General features: G+C 36.2%; 1 pseudogene; it reads right to left on the reverse strand.

The window, feature by feature from the left end:
• Positions 1–729: 729 nt before the first annotated feature.
• Positions 730–13,940, reverse strand: part of LOC107677134 (coiled-coil domain-containing protein 178-like) — a 27,450-nt pseudogene continuing 14,239 nt past the window's right edge.

The raw sequence follows: 13,940 nt of genomic DNA on the forward strand, positions 1-13,940 counted from the left end.
TATAGTCTCAATTGGTGAGGAACCCGTTGACTCACTACGGAGTTCATCCGCCTTCCATACACCAGTCACAGCTGCTGCAGTGCGGTTAAGCACCGTAACCCCAGGCTCAAAGGGACACCACTTGCGTTGGCCACCATTTTCAGGGTTCTCAGTTGAGCCTGCCCATCCCGCGTAACGCCCACGGTGATACTTCAGCTAAAGCCTTCTTCACTGGTGATATAGCCTCAATGAGCAATCCCGTACTTGGTGTTCACCCCGACAGTACGATGAGGTGCAGGTTGGATTTTGATACTAAAATAACACTGATTAATGCATTACATTTTTAAAGCATTTAACTGTTGTTAATGTTAACATTTTTTTAATGTATTAGTAAATGTTGAAATGAACATTAATTAAATTAATAAATGCATGTATTTTTCATTGTTAGTCAATGTTAACATAGTTACTTAGTGACAACAAATAAGACCATATTTAAAAATTTAACCCAACAACCTAACAGATAATCCCAATTATACCAAATATTCCAACAAGGATGTCACTTTCTGATGTCTTTACTTGACTATAATAGTTTCGGTCAATTGTAACTGACATTTCATTAATAATTTTGTTATTTGACATCTCACCAGAGGAGGCACAACAAGGCACGAGGGTAAAATAAATAAATAACTAAAAAAGTTAAAAGGCGCATATACCAAAACATTAAAATGAGAACTCATTTTTGTAAATGAAACCTATTTGTCGATAGAGCCCATCAGTCTTGTGAAGCGGGGTAAATTAGAAGGCTTGCATTTCCGTGGGGTTGTGCAGAATGCCAGTGGGTAGCGTATACACAACATCCCTCTGTGCATACTATTTACCCCTGGATTGCTTCAGGCTAATGTCTCAATAATTTTCCCTCTTTTTTTTTTTTTCGCAGGTCCTTCCCACAAAGGACTTGACTAATGATCCATGGACAAAATGAAGCATTCAAATTTATTCATTAATCATTCATCTCCAGCTCATTGAAAATGCTAAACTTCCACAAAATTAAGATTGAATATTGAAAAGTGATTGAGGGAGACAGCTCTCTGAGGAGACAGGAAAAGAGAGGATAAACAAGCAAGAAAGGAGGAAAAAAATGACAAAGGACACAGAGCGAGAGGCGGTCGAGACCAACCCGAGCCTGGTTAGGGTTACGCAGGTATACTATCCGGTAGTTAAGGTCAGAGAGTTTTAAGTAGGTGTAATTAGATCCAAGAATCTAGAGAAGCGTAGAATTTCTGTCAACACAGCCCCCTAATTATTCTCTTTTCCAATTAATGGTGACATAGATTAATTATCTGACGAGGCAAAGCCAATTGCAATCATTCACCCCGCTAAAATTAGATCATTCCTGACAGTAGCATGAAAGTCACCTGCTTCATTGTTATGGATTGGGCCGTGAGCGTCGGACAGGGGAGAGAGTGAAGCATGCTGGGGGTTTAAGTAAGTTGTCTGGCGCAGGTGAGCGTCCAATTACTCCGCTATCTGAACTGTAGGCATCTTCCTGCTCCATCCATCGGCATCTGCGACGGGTCTGTTTGCTTGCTGCGGGACATGGCTGGTAGTTGAGTCATCTGTCAGTGAGAGCAGGAACTCAGAGAGGTGATGGATTGCGTTTGACAACTTCTCCTGTTTAAATAGGCAAGCAAATGGAATCAATGAATGCTGGCTAATTCACTACAAAATCCTGTAGTGGAGCCAGAGCCTGCAAAAGTCCGACTTTGACGTTCCCTGCAGGAAAGGCCAGTATACTGTAGCTGGTCACTAGTATATGTTGTGTTAACTAACCAGCTAGACTTTCTTGGTGGTGCTGGTGCTAGTCTTAGCATTTCCATTCAATTTCAAGCCCATTTTAATATATATACACATGCTAAAAAATGTTCAGGGGGTCAGTATGATTTTTTTTGGAGAGAATGCTGTTTATTTAGCAAGGACACATTAAATTGATCAAAAGTGACTTTAAATATGTTCATAATCTTACAAAAGATTTCTAATTATTTTAAACTTTCTATTTATCAAATAATCCCAAATTTTTTTCATTGTTTCCACAAAAATATGATGCAGCACAACTGTTTTCAACATTCATAATAATAAGAAATGCTTCTTGAGCAGCAAATCAGCATATTAGAATGAAAAAATATGGTGTGAAAACTTATAAATTGCTAGTGAATTTCAAAATTATTTACAAAGAAAGGCAGGTAATGCATTGACTTAAAAAACATTTTTATTGAATTATGTTTTCTTGTGACACAAATGATATTTTCTTGTAACCAATAATGTTATATTTAAAACTTATGAATGATTTCTGAAGGATCATGTGACACTGAAGACTGGAGTAATGATGCTGAAAATTCAGCTTTGCATCACAGGAATAAATTACATTTCAAAGTATATTCAAATATAAAATGTAATTTTATATTGTAAAAATATTTCAGAATATTACTGTTTTTACTGTATTTTTTATCAAATAAATGAAGTTTTAGTGAGCATAAGAGACTTATGCTTTCAAAAACATACAAAAATCTTAGGTACCCCAAACTTTTGAACAGCACTGCATATAATGTCATGCTAAAATATAATAGTTTCGTCAGAATACACATATACTCACTGCTTTTTTCTCTAAAACGGTTTAGTTGCGGCATTTACTGTACTAATCAAACTTTGTCCCATTCCCTTAATCCTACGAAAGAGCAACACTGACATTTGAAACACTTATTTTGCAAGACATAAGATTGAGAATGACAAAACAAAGAAATGGGAAAAACGGTGTGTGCCACACTCCTGCGCATGGGTTCAGTGCGTGCCTGTTTTAAAAAACCTCAGCAACCAGTTTTTCTATTAAACTGCCTTGCACTGTCAACCAGCTTGGGAACTGAGCTGGCCTAGCCATGCAGAAATTTTCTGACTAACAATTATATCAGAAACAAGATCTTGGATTACGGTCCCCCGAGAGCAGCGCAGTGGGCGTTCGCTCCAATTATTACTGGCCATTCACAACTCTCCACCCTGCTCTCTGTTGTTAGCAATTGTCAATTACGCTATCCCTGGTGTAAACTTGCATAACCCGGAACTGAGTGCCCAATCTTGCAGCGGCGTTTCGAGATGACAGGCTTGCACGCTTTCTCTATTTCGTTTTACTCTTCTCCCCATCTCTATACTTCAGTAGAGCTGCTTAGAAGCAGTCATTTGTTCCTCAGGAAGACACAGGGACAAATCAGTGGAACTGGTTTTTGCAATCCGCAACCTTCAGGTTCCTCATGAATACATGGGTGGACAATTTTTGCGAGTGGTATCTTAGGAGAAAAAATGTTCAGACAGAATCAGCATAGATAAAAATCTCTGCACACAGAATATTTGTGATGGTTTAAGATGGTTAAAACTTTACACATATAAGAGATTCCTCTACAATAAAAACATATCGCAAGTTTCATACCACAAAACTAGCTCCCCACTTTCAAATGTTTTTGTTTTCCTATTCGTGATGTCATGATTTTCCTCTGTTCAACAATGGATGTAGACAAACTACACCTCCATAACCTGCATATCCTTCCAAAAGATCAGACTATTAGAAATGCATAAAGTTTATTTTTAACAACATACCTGAGCGACTGAACAAAAAAAAATTTCAGTTGAATTTTTTTTTAATTTTTTTTATTTAACTTTTTTTTTGGATGCAAAAAAAAAATATAGTATCATATGCTAACCTCAAGAAACATAATATAAAGATCTGAAAATGCATTTCAAAAAATAAAGCACAACTATTGTTTGTGTTGTGATAACCATTGAGTTTTTATGAGTAAAAGTTATTTTCCTCTCTGAGCCCAAGAGGACCCCTTGTCACAGGGCCCGGGACATTCCCGGATGTCCCCCTGACAACGAACATGAATATACTAGTGATCTGAAGTGTTATTGAAAGCTTTGCACGTAATGGAAACATGACTAGAAAACTTGTATGACCAGGAAATAGCTGTCTGATTACCAAATGCCTGCCAAATAGACTGCTTTAAAAAGGTGGTGTGCAATCCAGGAAGAAAATCTTCAATCAGAGATGGAGACAGAGATGTTACTTTGGACAATTTAGCCCTCTCTTACAACTTTTCTCTTTAGTAATCCCTTTCTTTGCTGAAATATTTGCTAGACTTCTGTTGTATAGTAAAATCACATAACATATTGGCTCATAATATCATGAGGGGCCCCTGACCCTGTCTGTCTTGTCTCCACAACCCCCATGTCCCATATGCCATTGGCTGTCTGGCCATTGTATAGCAAGCAGTTTGCTGCACAATACAAAGACAATAGGAAGCCGTGACAAACTAGATTTTCTAATACCACAGGTTTATTTATTCCCAAGCCTTCCTAACATCTAAGGTTAGCGACTGCACGAGTCCTGTAGTTTTGGGTCATCAATGCTTTATTGCTATGCCTTGCTATACTCTGATTTTACAATGTAAAGTCTCCTCTATACAATGCTAGTCTGTGTCTGGGGGAGGAGATCAACGCAGAGCTGTGACAAAGTTTAGAGTAAGGCTGCTCCTTTTGTCCTTCACACTCGGAGGAGCTTGAAGAACTCCTCGTCTTCATGCTCCATTCACCAGCCTGACTTCTAGAGCTGGCCTCCCCTGACTGAGCCACAAACACACCGCCGCTCACCTCATTATAAGCGCACATAGCACACCTTCCACTGAGACCAAATGCCTTTTGTGTTAAGAGCATCCAAACATTACGGTTGCATTATTCCAGTATACAAAGTCATGTTAAATACAATGCTAATTTTAATCATTATTTAAATATAATTGTAATGACCGTTAATTTGTGCATGCATTAGACACTTGCACTATTTTTTGCTGGTCTACATTATGTAAATGTGTGGCTGTTTTTTCAGCACCTTACGCCATGATCGCCACATCACAAGATGTCATAAGTGAATGTCCCATTTGTACAGACTAAATGTGACCCTGGACCACAAAACCAGTCTTAAGTTGCTTGGGTTTATTTGTAGCAATAGCCAAAAATACATTGCATGGGTCAAAATTATTGATTTTTCTTTTACGCCAAAAATCATTAGGACATTAAGTAAAGATCATGTTCCATGAAGATATTTTGTAAATTTCCTACTGTAAATATATTAAAACTTAATTTTTGATTAGTAATATGCATTGCTAAGAACTTCATTTGGACAACTTAAAGGCGATTTTCTCAATATTTAGATAGTTAGATTTTTAACTATATATATAGTTATGAATATTTAGTATATGAATATTTAGATAGTTGTATCTCGGCCAAATATTGCCCTATACTAACAAACCATACATCAATGGAAAGCTTATTTATTCAGCCTTCAGATGATGTATAAATCTCAATTTCGAAAAATTGACCCTTATGACTGGTTTTGTGGTCCAGGGTCACAAATAGTGTTTTGTGATTTGACAGTTTATGAATGCAATTTTATATCTTAATGCTGTATTATAATGTTACATTAGCCATTGTAGATACTGATATTTAGAGAGTGGGGTGGCCAATATAATGGCCAGATGTACTTGATGAGAGCTAAATGAGATGTACATATACAGTATATGCTGAAATTAAACAAAGATTTGAACACAATATTTACTTGATATTCACTGCAAACATTTGATATTTCAAAATAAATTATCCATTGACTAGGCTAGATTAATGCTAATGCTTCTGTCCGAGCCACCATTACGATAATCTCAAAATGGCTCAAAACCTCAGAAATGTCTTTCGATATATCAATTCAAAGTCTACTTCATGTCAGTCCAAACCCATTCGTCTTCCTTTCTTTCGTGGAACACAAAATGAGATGTTTTTTTTTAAATGTTCACACTGTTCTCGCTCCCATACAATGAAAGTAGATGGTGGCCATCTGCTGTCAAGTTCCACAAAAGCCATAAAAGAATCATAAAAGTAGTCCATGTGCACAGTATTTCATATCTGAAGTCATAGAATAGCTTTGTATGAGTCACAGACCGAAATGTAAGTCATTATTTGCTGAAAGTGTACTTGACAGCCATGGTCACTATTCACTTTCAATTTATGGCACAAGGAGCACACTCTCCTTCTGTGTTTCATGGAAAGGGTGAGTAAATAATGACCAAATTTTCATTTTTAGGTGAAATATTCCTTAAAGGTTAACCATCTTAACCTCAACAAGCATTAACCCAAGCGGGACCCATTGTAGTATATAGTGCGATACTTACAAATAGTGTTGTGTGTGTGTGTGTGTTTGTGGGGGTACTAAAGAGCCCATACCTGGAGGGCTTTCATTTTCTGGTTGTTCTGGTTGGAGAGGGTCTGGAAGCGGGCCAGCTCTGCCTGGCTGTAGACGCTGCGGCGTTTGAAGTATTTTAGCATGGCTTTGTGCATCCTCTTCTGCAACAAAGAAAGCTGGGGAAGAAAGAAAGAAAGAGGGAGAGAGAGAAAGAGAGGGGGAATTGGTAAGGCAGGAGAGGAAATTAATGGCAGTGTTCAAGAAGAATGATGGAGGGGAATAGAGAAAGCAGTCAATAGCCCATTCTGCAGTACATGGGGCTGACAGGAATTTCACAGTCTCTTGCTCTCCCTGCCCACTCATGTGCACTGGGCGGAAACCAGTCACATCTGGCTGCCAGGATGGGGGGTTAATTTTCTCTAAATGCTTCAGCGGTTTTGTTCTAGCTCAGGCAAACTCGGTGACTGCAAAGCTGATGAGTAAAATATTTCGACTTCACTCACTTTAACTTTATACCAATCCCCTCCAGACATATTTTACACATACACAAAAAGTCATGAACCCCCTGCCGCAACGAGAAATTATTCCTAGTATACTGGAAAAAAGAAAAAAAAATGAGAGAGAGAGTGTGTGTGTGTGTGTGTGTGTGTCTGTGTGTGTGAGAGAGAGAGATTAGAGAAGAAAGAAAGAAAGCATGCTGCTCTCTTTATTATTTGTGCAGTTTTCCAGAAAAAAAGGGGGTTTCAATTCGGAGGGATGTCGTCCCTTGTTTCGCCCCATCTCTTCTCTCTTCCTTTAAGCTTATCATTGCTTGGCAATGTGTTCTTCGGAGCATGAAAAAACTAAAGCGAATTAGCTCAGCCTTTAACTGAACGAGTACAAAAAATGTCCTTTATGGAGCTCTGTCAAAACCTGTACTATCCTATTAATGCTACAAGTAACAATATGTACAATATTCTGTAGAATGTTATAACAAATTATAACAAAAAGACACCAGGCAAAGTGATGCAAGATACTATTGTCATCCATGCTTTCTGTTGTTTGTACAGTATCTGTGCTCGTATAACAACCCACCTTGGCATGTCTGAGATGTTTACAATGTAATTTCTGTTAGGCCTTCAGGGTTACCTTTTGTTTAAAAGCACTAAAGTGTTTCTGGAAGTTTAGGTAGGCCCATGGGTTATACATTTAACCACTGCAAGGGGGCGCTCTAGCTCTCTCATTCAGACTAAACTGGCAAAATGCCACTGTATATGATAACCTGTATTATCTATAAAAGTGATCTGTTGATGTTAAGGACATAGTTACAGCGTCCATTATAGCAGTTATACTAGACATATAGTTGGAGCTACAGTCAACTTATAAAAGTGCAAAACAAAGATGTTTGTCTGCATAACCAGAGGACACCACATAAAACCACATAAATAATTAAACACCATCTGTCACTAGCAAACTAATGCAGATATTTAGACTTATTTTATTGCATTTTTTATAGCAGTAAAAAAAAATTGGACTCAGAAAATAAAAAAAAAAATTAAAAATTAAATGGTAACTGCAATTTAACTAGCACTATAGTACAGGAAAAAAACAGCTGTTTTATAATGTAAATGTATACAATTATATAATGTAATTATGAAAACAACTGTATTGGGTCTCATTGAATTGCACTCTACTCATTGTTCTATTTACTTCCCACTTTTAATTATACAGTATATAGTATATTTTTGCCATATGATTAAAAGTGGGAAGGTCAATACTATTATTATAATTTTTTCCCGTATTTTCTGCTGTGTATTTTTTTTTTATCTTACTGGGGCAATGAAGTAAATTCTAATTCTAATACATATAAATTACATGCTGAACTAATCAGATTTAGCAAGTTTTCACTAATATATAGCCACATAAACAGTGCTTTGAAACACCATCTGAATCTATTTCTCATAATAAATGTGGTGTCACAGTTTCATACATGTGGAGCAGGTGTACGTGATAAATATACATTCTATTCAAACAATTCATAATATACACATAGTCAGCATGGCATGGAAAACCTTTCAAAAATGTTAAGCTGTCATAAGAATCCATATTAAATTGAGCACAGCTCGGCCTACACGTCCTTATAGATACGTATGGAACTTTAAGAAGAGCTTGTGGTAAACCGCTAAGAGATGCGACTACATCCGCTCTGAAGGAGAGAAAGCCGTACCAGACTGAAAATAAACAACAAACTGTAAAAAGGCTGAATACTGAGTAAAAGAAAATCAGGCTTTGATCATGAGCGTGGAGAATCCCGTCCACAGGATTTGCCTTTTGCATGCATTTCTCACTTGATAACATTCATGTAGTTAGATGAGGAGTTGTACGAGTATTAGTCTTTTGGGGAACAAACAATGTGTCTTGCTCTTCAGTAGAGTTTTACCGTCAGCGGTAGAATAACAAATCATATTAAAATGATCTACAGCTCAAAAAAATAATGCTATATACTTAAAGTGACAGATTATGTCTAGATCAGTATAACTAGTAATAATCTCCAGCAACAACAACAACGGTACTATAACAATAACGATCTGTGGACTAATGTCACAAAGACACAAAGCTTTAAATACATTCTCTGATCTCAGCTTAATATGCAGACAACTGTAAGTAAGCCATTTATGTGATTGTCACAAAAAAGTATAAACACTGTTTCTCTGTGGTGTTATCGAAATGTTGCTTTAAGTAGTATTTTGAATTAGTGTTTAGAACAAATCTTTTAAGTGAACAAACCATTCCAATGACCAAAATCCTCATCACTGAACGAGTTTTGTTTTGCGACTGAACGAGACTCACTAAATGAACTAAATGAAAAAGAGATCGCATTTATGAACGAACTGAACAAATCATTCTCAAATGATTTAAGGACGTTATTGAAACTTAATTTAGGGTAGGGTTTATAACTTGATAAATTCAAAAAAGTTTAAGCTTTATTTATTAAAAAGAATCATTAGTGGGAAAAATGCCCAAAATACACTCTTTCTAGAGTCTCTTAGATTTGTCAAAAGCTTTGTAACTATGTTTTCACTCTGTGTTGTTTAATGAATCAGTTCAGTAAATGATTAATGAGTCATTCATAACATAAAAAGACATACACTTTGATGGCACCTACAGCATAGTAATGTAACCTACAAAAAGAACAAACTAAACAAATCAGTGAATGAACAAATATGATGAAGAGATAAAAAAATGACAGTTAGAGAAATTAATCAAAAATCACCACCCACTCAAAAAATAATTAGGGCAAAATTTAAGATTTATGTATCTGAATTTCATATATAATTTCCATCCATTTGGATTTCACAGTTTTAACATCAACAACTATTAAACTATGTGATGCGTATTTGTCAGTCAGTCATATATAAATTAAACAGGTAAGAAACAGGCAAGATTTCTGCACACAAGATTTCTGTTTGCATTTTATTTAAAAGGGTCATATGATGCGATTTCAAGTTTTCCTTTCTCTTTGGAGTGTTACAAGCTCTTGGTGCATAAAGAAGATCTGTAAAGTTGCAATGATCTTTAAAATAGCATCATATAACCCCTTTTTATTTAAATAATCATATTTTGAAAAAGCATTTATTCAAATTGCTTAGAATCAGCATAAATCTGTTTATTTAAAAAAAAAAAAAAAAAGGAAGGTATTCAGTTAAAAAGTTTAAACATGATTTAAATACGGCTAGCTGTGGAACACGCGATATTCAATTATTTCAAATATATGAGATTGAAACACAGTGGATTTATTCATGCTAAATATATAAACCTGGTTATTGTTTATTTAAAACATTCACTTTTTTAGTACTATTACAGAAATCTTGCCTGTTCTTTAACTGTTCCATTTATGTATGCATCACATTAAGTTTATTCGTTTTTTTAGTTAGGTTAAAACTGTGCAATCCAAAAGGATGGACATTTTTATATGCAATTCAAATACATAAATCTTACATTTAGGCCTAAATACTTTTTGAGTACACTAATTCCTGTTAGTGCATCCCAACCGAACTATCTATAAGTTCGCCCAATGGCAAATGAGGGAAACCTGTTCGATAATTTCCCAGTCATTATTTTTACAATTCCTTTATGTGGCATAGAAATTAAACACTTCAGCTTTAACCTCTCACTTTAAACACCAGCACCTGAAAATATCTTTACATTGCTAAGTATCTGTTGCTATATACAAATATACACAGCCAAAAACACACTGATATAGTGTTGTTTGAAAATGACTAATGCACTGCACTCCATAGGTACACACTGCAGCTTTGATGAGTACCAGCAAAACCACCCATCCTTTAGTGATGGACGTACGTGTCATATTAGCATTTTCCCAAACGTTCCTGAGATGCAGGTTCTTGAGAGCGTTTGCATCTGCCATGTGCCTGTTTCCACTCACTGCCATGTGAGATGGAATAAACACACATGCACGCCAGAGCAACGCTGTCATGAAGCTTATCTCATCGTGATTAGATTACTGCAGTGGCCTCCTAGCTGACTGCCCAACTAAAACCAACCACCTATGACAGGCAGTGTGGAGCACGCGAGCGTACGCTAGTCCGCGCAAACCTCTTTCTCATCACTATTTTACATGCCTGCTGTCTATCTCTGATGACAAAGATAGACAACCACATCATTCACACATGGAGAACATAGCCTTGATGTATACACACATACGGAAGGAGTTGCAGAGAAAGAAATGTGTTTGTGGTAATGAGAGTTACCTGCTTGTGATCTTGGATGTAGGCCTCTGCTCTGTTTCTTATGTCAAAAACACAAACGGCTTCTTGTCTGGCAATCATCAGAACTTTCTGCAGCTCTCGGTACTCTTGAGCCAACTTCAGATTGGCTTTTAGTTGCTTCATGTAGATTACCCTGGAACAGATTTGCACAGGATGTTCTCCATCAGCTTCTGAGAGACTCTGACATGTATAACGAGCCATTAAAAGCTAAAACAAAGACTTAAACCTTTGCAACTGAAGAATGAACAGTGAGTCCTATTTAAAGGAATAGTTAACCCAAAAATCAAAAACGCACATTTGTGTCTTTCCAAACCTTTATGGATTTCAAATGATTTCAAGGAGAGATTTAGAAAAAGCACTTTTCCATGCAATGACAATGAATTGGGTCTGAAGCTTCAATAAAGAACACAAAAGCTGATTAAATAACTTATGCACTATATTTCAACTGTTCTGAAGCCATATGGTAGCTTTTTGTGGAAGGAACAGACCGAAATGTAAGTTATTCACTGATAATCTTGCCCTCCAGTGGACTGTTAACCTCTGTGACCGGATCATTGAGTCAGTGAGTTGAACTTGAGAACTGGATTAGTCCGATTCAAGAACAAATCATTCAGTTTTGTGAACCGGATCAACTGATTCATTAAAATAATATTTCAGCTTTTCTTCTTCAAAATTTTATTGTGAAATTGTGAAATTTACTAGCAACGAAAATTTTTCTACACCATTTTTCCCAGTGTACTTCTATGGTACTTTTGCATCATTTGAATCTGCACATTGATTTCCCATTTACTTTTGACAGACCTTTTATCCAAAGTGACTACTTCAATCATTTTATCAATATGCACAATCCCAATCAAACCCACAACCTTGCACTTTCATTTCACATTTCACTTCGGGACCAGTTGGTTGACAGTAATTGCAAAAATGGCTCATAAAAGTGAAGTTACAGTACACTCTAAAAAATGCTGGGTTGTTTCAACCCAACTTTGGGTCAAATATGGAATAACCCAACTTTTGGGTTAAAAATGTAATTAAAAAATGTAACCCAACAGTTGGGTTTAGTCCATATTTGACCCAAAGTTGGGTTAAAACCAGCATTTTTGTAGAGTGTAGTTTGTAGAAAAATCATTTGAATTAGGTTTTATTTTTAGTTTTCATTTATTTTAATATTTATTATAATATTAGCAATATTGTTGTGCTTTTATCATTTTTATCAGTCTTTATTTTTAAATATTACTAATTAGTTTTAATTTGTTTTTATTTCAGTTTTAATTTTTATTTATTTCAAGTTAGTAATTTTAGGGCTTCAACTTAATTTAACTGCAGGGACTGCAGATGCAAATTAGCTTTATAGCTAACTCTGGCACAACACTGTTGTTGTGCGTTGTCCCTGTACAAATAAATTGAATTAAAAAAAACTAAAAAAAAAAACTCAGGGCAACATTTATTTATGTATTTTTAAAAAAAAGTTTTTCATTTAATATTTATATTTTATTTTAGCTTTATTTAAGTTATCAAATATTTTAAATAGTTTCAGTTTTAGTTAACGATAACAACTCTGCACAAAAGACATTTATTCTGATATTTTGTGCATGCAATGCAGTAACTTTCAAGCATTTTTCAGTGTTGCTTAAGTGTCCTCATATTTTTGGGGTCACTGCATATAATCTACATCGTTTGCATTTTGCTTGTTTTACACTAAAACGAATCCTCTTCGAATGCAGTAACGCTAGTAATCATACAGCACTTGAAGTATGTAAACAAATTACAATAAATGTCTGATTTGCTTGTCTTCACAATCTCCACAACCCTGTGTCAGCATCGAACACGTGGAGAGAGAGCTATGGAAAGAGAAAGAGAAAGAGAAAGAGATAGAGAAGAACATTTTCTGCTCTACCTGAGAATAAGGAATAATGAAGTGTGTCTGGGCAGTATAACGACCCAGTGCTAAACTGATGAGTTTAACCCAGCACCGAGAGTGGCAGTAAACATGACAAATGCCGGCTATTGATTTAAAGCTTAATTACGGCATGCAGTGCTGACAAAACCCGTCTGATGCACCTCTGAAATGTAAATGGGACAAATTACACTTCATTGGCCACAAGAAACTGATGGTGTCTGCACTTTGCATCCTACTGATTTTCTACTCACTGAGCGTCTGACTTCATCAAGTAAACATGCTCCATGAGAATATGATGAGGGGAGAGAAAAAACCCCAATTCAGCTTGTGAGGAAGTCACAGTGGAGTGTGTCCATAAGTGCAAGTAACATTTAACGCATCTCAACTGATCGTGTAAGGAAATGCACAAGTCAACACAAAAAACCCTGTTTACTTGCTTTATTCACATTCCTGGTCTTATTGAGATCAATTAATTGTTGCTAGGTTTTCCAAAGGATTTTTTCCCCCTAATATGTAATAATTTGTTGCTCCACACTGGCCTTTTTTCACTGAATATGCTGTTTACAAAGAAATATATTACACTATGAAAATGGGTTGTAAGCATATTTGTAAGCGCAAATTTGACATTGACCTTAATGCAGACAGCAATGCAAAGGTCATGACATTGAATACACATGCGGATGAAACTGTTGCTTTTAATAAAAGGTTTTAATCTTAAAGGGGTCCTATTATGCTCTTTTACAAAGTCTTAATTTTGTTTTGGGGGTGTACTAGAACAGGCTCTCATACTAGGTTGTTCGAAAAACACATTATTTTTCACATATTTTACATTATTACAACACCTCTCTCCCCAGTCTGTCATGAACGGCTCGAATAGTTCCTGTATCAAATGAAGGTCCGCCTTCTGAAATACGAAATGTGCTGTGATTGGTTAGCTGGGCCAGTGTGCACTGTGATTGGTTAGCTGGGCCTGTGTGTGTTGTGATTGGTTAGCTGGGCCAGTGTGTGTTGTGATTGGTTA

Source organism: Sinocyclocheilus anshuiensis, unplaced genomic scaffold, assembly GCF_001515605.1.
Source record: "Sinocyclocheilus anshuiensis isolate Anshui unplaced genomic scaffold, SAMN03320099.WGS_v1.1 scaffold392, whole genome shotgun sequence".
NCBI classification, from domain to species: domain Eukaryota; kingdom Metazoa; phylum Chordata; class Actinopteri; order Cypriniformes; family Cyprinidae; genus Sinocyclocheilus; species Sinocyclocheilus anshuiensis.